This window comes from Theropithecus gelada, chromosome 6, assembly GCF_003255815.1.
Source record: "Theropithecus gelada isolate Dixy chromosome 6, Tgel_1.0, whole genome shotgun sequence".
Lineage (NCBI taxonomy): Eukaryota > Metazoa > Chordata > Mammalia > Primates > Cercopithecidae > Theropithecus > Theropithecus gelada.
The window spans coordinates 135601706-135610361 of NC_037673.1; the positions used below are offsets into that span (position 1 = coordinate 135601706).

General features: G+C 46.7%; 1 pseudogene; it reads left to right on the plus strand.

The window, feature by feature from the left end:
• The first annotated feature begins 4719 nt into the window (after positions 1–4719).
• Positions 4720–4816, plus strand: LOC112627188 (annotated as a pseudogene).
• The last annotated feature ends 3840 nt before the right edge of the window (positions 4817–8656 follow it).

The window sequence follows — 8656 nt, forward strand, 5'->3', positions numbered from 1 at the left end:
TGGCAGGGACTGCCTCACATTGTAAGGCCTCAAAACTGCTAGATACTTTGCCAACACCCCTCCTCCAACCTCCTTTAAACCTAGGGGTGGACATGTGACCCAGTTCTGGATAATGGAACTTCGGAGGAAGTTTTCTGGAAGATTCTGAAAAGGATTTTCCTCCCTAAAACAATAAATATTTTCAGGGAGAAAGCTTCCTTTTTTTTTCTTTTTTTGAGATGGAGTCTCCCTCTGTTGCCCAGGCTGGAGTGCAGTGGCGTGATCTTGACTCACTGCAACCTCTACCTCCCAAGTTCAAGCGATTATCGTGCCTTGAGCCCCCAAGTAGCTGGGATTACAGGCGTGCACCACGACACTCAGCTAATTTTTGTATTTTTAGTAAGAGACGGGGGTTTCACCATGTTGGCCAGGCTGGTCTCGAACTCCTGACCTTAAGTGATCTTGTTGTAACCGAGCAAGTTATACAGAAACGCCACACTCTGAGACTAATTCAGGAGTTCTTTATTGCTGGCGACCAAGAGACGCTAGAGCTTAAAATTCTCTCGGCCCCGAAGAAGGGGCTAGATTTCTTTTTTGTTTTTTGTTTTTTGTTTTTTGTTTGTTTTTGTTTTTTTTTTGAGATGGAGGCTTGCTCTGTCGCCCAGGCTGGAGTGCTGTGGCCGGATCTCAGCTCACTGCAAGCTCCGCCTCCCGGGTTTACACCATTCTCCTGCCTCAGCCTCCCGAGTAGCTGGGACTACAGGCGAGCACCACCACACCCAGCTAATTTTTTGTATTTTTTAGTAGAGACAGGGTTTCACCGTGTTAGCCAGGATGGACTTGATCTCCTGTCGTGATCCGCCCGTCTCGGCCTCCCAAAGTGCTGGGATTACAGGCTTGAGCCACCGCGCCTGGCCTATATTTCTATTTATACCTTAGTCTAAATAGGGAAGGGGGAGTCTAGTTGAAGCAATTTTACAGAAGCAGAACGTGCAAAAAGTTAAAAGATAAATGGTTACAGAAATCAGTTACAGAAAAATAAACAGTTCCAGGTGCAGGGGCTTAAACTATCACAAAGAGATAAATGCAGGGGTTTTGGGTACCATCAACCAAGTGCGTTCCCAGGAGCTGCTGGTACAGCTTGCCTCACTATCTTATTAGTAAGTGCATTCCTGGATGTGCTTGGAGTCAGCTTGCACCAGTTATGTCCTTAAGTGGGGGGGGATAAGGGGCTGCAAGTGAAGAAACCAAAATGGAGTCTGTCTGGCTCTCTCAGCTAAGAGAGAGTCAGTCAGGTTAAAACAAGGTAGGGTATCACAATCTGCCCACCTCAGCCTCCCAAAGTGCTGGGATTATAGGCGGGAGACATCCCTTGCTTTTCTGCCTTGGGAGTTGCCATGTGAGCTCATGCTATTCAGAGCTGTGACAGCCATCTCAGGACTATGAAGAATAAGCCCAAGAATGGGGCAAATACTTTGAGGTCAGTGAAGAGGAAATGAGAAAAGCCTGGCTATTTGATGACATTACTGATGGCTGAATTAACCAAACCTGGACCCACCTCTCTCTGGGTTCCTTGTTATATGAGATAAATAAATGTCCTTACTACTTAATTCACTGTTGGTCAATTATTTCATTATTTACAACCACAATACATGGTGGCCAGAATTACAGTTATTGAGGAGGGAATGAAAAACAAGAAAGTAAAGATACTAAGATATTCTCCAGTGGTTTCTAAATGCCAGTCAAAAAACCACCTACATTAAAATCACATGGGGCTGGACGCACTGGTGATCAGTTTACATTCCTGTAATCCTAACACTGAGAGGCTGAGGCAGGAGGATTGCTTGAATCCAGGAGTTCAAGACCAGCCTGGGCAACAAAGGGAGACCCTCTCTCTACAAAAAATATTTAAAAATTAATTTAAAAAACTTAGCCGGGTGTGGTGGCATGTGCCTGTGGTCCCAGCTACCTGGGAATCTGAGATGGAAGGATCACTTGAGCCCAGGAAGTTGAGGCTGCAGTGAACTGTGATCACACCATTGCACTCCAGCCTGGGCAACAGAGCAAGATCATGTGTCAAAAAAAAGAAAAGAAAAATTACATGGGCGCTTCTTTATGTCCTTTATTCTGATAATATTCTGATTCAGTAAATTCAGCACAGAGCCCAGGGATCTTCCTCTTTAATAAGAGCCTCAGTACACCATTACACCATTTTGGAAAATCATTGTCACTTTTGTTTGTTTGTTTGTTTGAGATGGAGAATCTCACTCTGTCGCCCAGGCTGGAGTGCAATGGCGCAGTCTCGGCTCACTGCAACCTCCGCCTGCCGGGTTCAAACGATTCTCCTGCCTCAGCCTCCCAAGTAGCTGGGACTACAGGCAACTGCCACCACACCCGGCTAATTTTTTTGTTGTATTTTTAGTAGAGACAGGGTTTCATTATGTTGGCCAGGCTGGTCTCCAAATCCTGACCTCGTGATCCCCCTGCCTCAGCCCCCCAAAGTGCTGGAATTGTAGGCCATGAGCCACTGTTTCCAGACTTTGTTTTTTTTTTAATTTTTTTTAGATGGAGTCTCGCTCTTGCTGCCCAGACTGGAGTGCAATGGTGCGATCTCTGCCTCCCAGGTTCAAGAGATTCTCCTGACTCAGCCTCCCAAGTAGCTGGGATTACAGGTACCTGCCACCATGCCCAGCTATTTCTTTTTTCTTATGTAGTTTTAGTAGAGAGGGGGTTTCACCATGTTAGCCAGGCTGGTCTTCCACTCCTGACCTCAGGTGCTGGGATTACAGGCATGAGCCACGATGCCCAGCCTATTATTCTTTTTTTTTTTTGAGACAGGGTTTTGCTTTGTTGCCTGGGCTGGAGTGTAGTGATTCAATCATAACTTACTGCTGTCTTGAATTCCTGGGCTTAAGCAATTCTCCCACTTTAACCTCCCGAGTAGCTAGGACTACAGGTGCACACAACCATGAGCAGATAATTTAAGAAAAAAAACTTTTTTTTTTTTTGTAAAGATAGGGGTCTTACTCTGTTGTCTCACTTTGATGGAGACTGAGTCTCCAACTCCTGGCCTCAAGTGATCCTCCCACCTCAGCCTCCCAAAGAGCTGGGATTACAGGCGTGAGTTACTGCATCCAGCCTCACTTCCTTATAAAACTAAATATACACCTGTCCTATGACTGGCAAATCCACTCTTAGATATTTTACCCAAGAAAAATAAAAACATATGTCCACAAAAAGACATGCATGAGAATGTCCATAGCAACTTTTTAAAAATATAGATAGGATAGATAGGAGCTGGGCACGGTGGATCACACCTGTAATCCCAGCACTTTGGGAGGCCAAGGCGGGTGGATCACGAGGTCAGGAGATTGAGATCATCCTGGCTAACATGGTGAAACCCTATCTCTACTAAAAATACAAAAAAAATTAGCCGGACATGGTAGTGGGCACCTGTAGTCCCAGCTACTCGGGAGGCTGAGGCAGGAGAATGGCATGAACCCGGGAGGCAGAGCTTGCAGTGAGCCAAGATCACACCACTGCACTCCAGGCTGGGTGACAGAGTGAGACTCTGTCTCAAAAAAAATAAAATATGATAAAAAAATAAATAAATAAAAACATAAAAATATAGATAGGGGTCTTGCTTTGGTGCACACGCTGGTCTCAAACACCTGGCTTCAAGCAATCCTCCCACTTCAGCCTCTCAAAGTGCAGGGGTTACAGGTGTGAGCCACCCTGTCCAGCCCATAGCAACTTTATTTACAACAGCTAAAACTGGACACAACCTCAAATAATCATAACAGAAAGACAAAATACATTGGAGACGGGACAATCTATTATAAGGATTACCAGCCAGATGTGGTGGCTCATGCCTGTAATCCCAGCACTTAGGGAGTCTAAGGCAGGAGGATCATTTGAGGCCATGAGCCTGAGACCAGCCCTGTCTCTACAAAAAAATTGTATTTGTTTTGTTTCTTGTTTTGAGACGGAGTTCTTGCTCTGTCGCCCAGGCTGGAGTGCAGTGGCGCGATCTCAGCTCACTGCAAGCTCTGCCTCCCGGGTTCACGCCATTCTCCTGCCTCAGCCTCCCAAGTAGCTGGGACTACAGGCGCCCGACAACAAGTCCGGCTGATTTTTTTGTATTTTTTAGTAGAGACGGCGTTTCACCGTGTTAGCCAGGATGGTCTCGATCTCCTGACCTCGTGATCTGCCTGCCTCAGCCTCCCAAAGTGCTGGGATTACAGGCGTGAGCCACCGCGCATGGCCAACAAAAAAATTTTAAATAGACGTGTGGTGGCACACAACTGTAGTCCTAGCTACTCAGAAGGCTGAGGTGAGAGGATTGGTTGAGCCCAAGAGTTCAAGGCTGCAGTGAGCTATGATTGTGCCGCTGCACTCCAGTTTGAGCAACAAAGCAAGACCCTGTCTCTTTAAAAAAAAAAAAGGCCAGGCACAGTGGCTTTTATCTGTAATCCCAACACTTTGGGAGGCCAAGGCAGGCAGATCATGAGGTCAGGAGATCGAGACCATCCTGGCTAACATGGTGAAACCCCATCTCTACTAAAAATACAAAAATTAGCTGGGTGTGGTGGCGTGCACCTGTAGTCCCAGCTACTCAGGAAGCTGAGGCAGGAGAATCGTTTGAGCCTGGGAGGCAAAGGTTGCAGTGAGCCGAGATCTCACCACTGCATTCCGGTCTGGCAACACAGCGAGACCCCGTCTCCAAAAAAAAAACTCCCTTTGCCAGCACATATATTAAAATTAGAAAGATACAGAGAAGATTAGCGTGGTCCCTGAGCAAGGATGACAGCAAATTTGTGAAGCATTCCATATTTTTATGAAAGGATTACTAAGTAGCATTGAAGGCCTGATCACAACTGAAAATCAGACATTGGAGCTAGTGAACATAGTTTTTAGTTTTCTCTAGTAGCCTGAAGCCAAGAGGCAGAAACAGAGAAAACGAACCTTGTCTGATCTAACTTGTGGAAATTAGAGTAGGAGGAGGGACAAAATGACCAGAGGCAAAGGAACTGGAGGTAGTGGTGAGAATGGAGGGAAAATGACTCCATTTGTCCGAGAGCAGTTTAGAAACATACTGTCTGGAGTTTCCCTTGTTCTGTTCCCCACACTTCTGTGCTTCATGCCTCCACCTAGACTCAAAGGTAAGAAAATCAGCTAATCCTCTTTGTACATTGGGACTCAGGCTTAAAGGAGAGAAGGTAGTAGAAGCCACAGTTTGTGTTAAAAGGAGGCTCAGCAACAGATCCAGGACAAGGCAGCGGTGCCCCTGAGATGTTGCTCTAATGTGGGAAAGCAAGGAAAGGCAGAGGCAAATCCTGACTTTGTGTGGCCACCAAGGAGGATGATGCTGCTCTGAGGGTTTGAGGAGCCGTCATCTGTGACGTGTGGCAACTCACAGCCTGAAAAATTAATTGGGCTGCTCCAGATAGGAAATAAAATGGAAATTCTCTCCAAGCAGGTGTCCCACTAACTCAGCAGGAAGCTGGGAACTGATTTGCACATTCCAACATCCTCTTCTCTCTCCCTTCTCCCTAGTCACAGCTGGTTTTACACTGCTCTCCGGGGAGGGGCATCAGAGATGTACAGTCTTACAGAGCTGGGAAAGAGGCTTCCTTGGGAGAGAAGACCAGGAAAAAAGAATGGAAATGGTTGTACCATTACAACTCTAATTTCACTTCCTCTCTGTTCCTGCAGGTTCAGTAGAAGGAAAAAGAGGTAAACTAATACTTGCGAAAGGTCTACTTCATGTTGGCTGGGCGCAGTGGCTCATGCCTGTAATCCTAGCACTTTGGGAGTCCGAGGTGAGTGGATCACTTGAGGTCAGGAGTTCGAGACCAGCCTGTCCAACATGGTGAAACCCTGTCTCTACTAAAAATACAAAAATTAGCTGGGCGTGGTGGCAGGTGTCTATAATCCTGGATACTTGGGAGGTTGAGGCAGGAGAATCACTTGAACATGGGAGGCAGAGCTCACAGTGAGCTGGAATGGCACCACTGCACTCCAGCCTGGACAACAGAGCAAGACTCCATCTCAAAAAAAAAAAAAAAAGGTCTACTTTGTGTCTAGCCCTATGCTGAAGACTTTCACATTAATCCTGCCAACAACTCTGCAAGTCCAAAATCATACTTGTTCTTACACATAAGGAAAACGGAGTTTGGGGGAGCAGAAATGTCACACAGCTGGCAAGGGGCAAGCCAGGAACCCAACACAGGGCAGTCTTACTCAAACTCTGAACTTTTTCTACTCTAGTAAGCTGAGTCGTGTTTTCTGTGTGTATTAAAGATTAATTGGCCCTATGGTTAGTGTAGGCACTGCACACAGTTTATCAAGCACTGACTTGTGGGAGAGGGCTCAATTACCCAATTCCCAGGGCACCTAGGGACACACAGACCAATGACTGAGACTGTTATTCATCAATAATAATAACAGCATCAACAATAAGATCCACCATTTCTTGAGATTTTACTAAGTGGTGAGCAACTTTTTAAGTGCTATATATGTATTATCTAATATTTATTCTCACCATAACCCCGAGAGGGAGCCAACAATTATCCTTTCAAGAATCCATGAAACATCTGAAAAAACTGATCACATGCTAGGCCTGAAAGCACATCTCGTCAGAAACCAAAAAATCAATTTGTTAGCAGCAGAACATAGCTGAGTCACAAGTCATGTGGCACCAGAGTATATTACCAGTGGCGAATCTGCATGGGTCTGCAGCAGTGCTGATCCTTGCCTCCTCAGAGGAAATAATTTGACCAAGGGGCATAAGGCAGAAGGAGAGACCGAGGCAAGTTTTAGAGCAGGAGTGGAAGTTTATTACAAAGCTTTAGAGCAGGAATGAAACTAAGTAAAATACATTTGGGGCCGGGTGTGGGGGCTCACGCCTGTAATCCCAACACTTTGGGAGGCAGAGGCGGGCAGATCACCCGAGGTCAGGAGTTCGAGACCAGCCTGGTCAACATGGTGAAACCCCATCTCTACTAAAAATACAAAATTAGCTGGTCATGGTAATGTGTGCCTGTAATCACAGCTACTTGGGAAGCTGAGGCACAAGAATTGCTTGAAGTCGGGAGGCGGAGATTACAGTGAGCCAATATTTGGGACTCTGTCTTGAAAAAAACACAAAGGAAGTAAAGTACACTTGAGAGATCACATGCGTGGGTTTTATATGTTGTCATACTTCTGGGGTCTTGCATTATTTCTCCCCCGATTCTTCCCTTGGGGCCTTGGGGTGGGCTGTCCGCATGAGCAGCGGCCTGCTAGCTTGGGAAGGGAGCATATGCAGTGTGCTTACTGGAGTCATAGCATGCTCGCTTGAGGCATTCTTCCCTTACCAGTCTAGCATTTCTAGAGCAAGGTCGCATACCAGTTAAACTCCACCATTTTGCCTCTTAAAGTGCATTCTTGGGCCCCCTCGCCCAACTCCTGAGATCTTACCAGAAAGCTGCTGATAGCAGTTTCAGGTGTTTTCTATATATTAGGAGACTGCCTTTCCCTGGTACTGGCTGTGACCAATTATTAGTTTAGAGAGACAGTTAACAACTGCCTAGCCATCCCCTGATGGTCACCTGGCATTCCTGTTGTGTATGTGTTGAGAGGAGCCCTCTCCTGCCCTGCTTATGCCTTTCTAAGCTACGTACTGTAACACATTGACTTTCTCTAATCAAAATAGAATTCAAGGCCAGGAACGGTGGCTCATGCCTGTAATCCCAGCACTTTGGGAAGCTGGGGTGGGGGGATCAGTTGAGCTCAGGAGTTTGAGACCAGCCAGGGTAGCATAATGAGACCTCATCTCTACAAAAAATAAAAAATCCTTCATCAGCTTAGGGAGATAAGATAAATAAATTAAAATTAAAATTAAAATTAATGAATTAAAAATTTTTTTTTTTTTTTTTTTTTTTTTGAGACGGAGTCTCGCTCTGTCACCCAGGCTGGAGTGCAGTGGCCGGATCTCAGCTCACTGCAAGCTCCACCTCCCGGGTTCACGCCATTCTCCTGCCTCAGCCTCCCGAGTAGCTGGGACTACAGGCGCCTGCCACCTCGCCCGGCTAAGTTTTTGTATTTTTAGTAGAGACGGGGTTTCACTGTGTTAGCCAGGATGGTCTCGATCTCCTGACCTCGTGATCCGCCCGTCTCGGCCTCCCAAAGTGCTGGGATTACAGGCTTGAGCCACCGTGCCCGGCCAAAAAAAATTTTTAAATTAGCTGGGCATGGTGGCACATGCCTGTGATCCCAGCTACTCAGGAGGCTGAGGTGGGAGGATCGCTTGAGCCCAGGAGGTCAAGACCGCAGTGAGCTGTGATCACACCACTGTACTCTCTTCTGAGTGACAGAACGACACACCATTTCAAAAAAAGCAAAAAAATAATAAAAATAATAATAATAGGCCGGGCGCGGTGGCTCAACCCTGTAATCCCAGCACTTTGGGAGGCCGAGGCGGGTGGATCACGAGGTCAGGAGATCGAGACCATCCTGGCTAACATGGTGAAACCCCGTCTCTACTAAAAATACAAAAAACTAGCCGGGCGTGGTGGTGGGCGCCTGTAGTCCCAGCTACTCGGAGGCTGAGGCAGGAGAATGGCATAAACCCGGGAGGCGGAGCTTGCAGTGAGCCGAGATCGCACCACTGCACTCCAGCCTGGGTGACACAGCG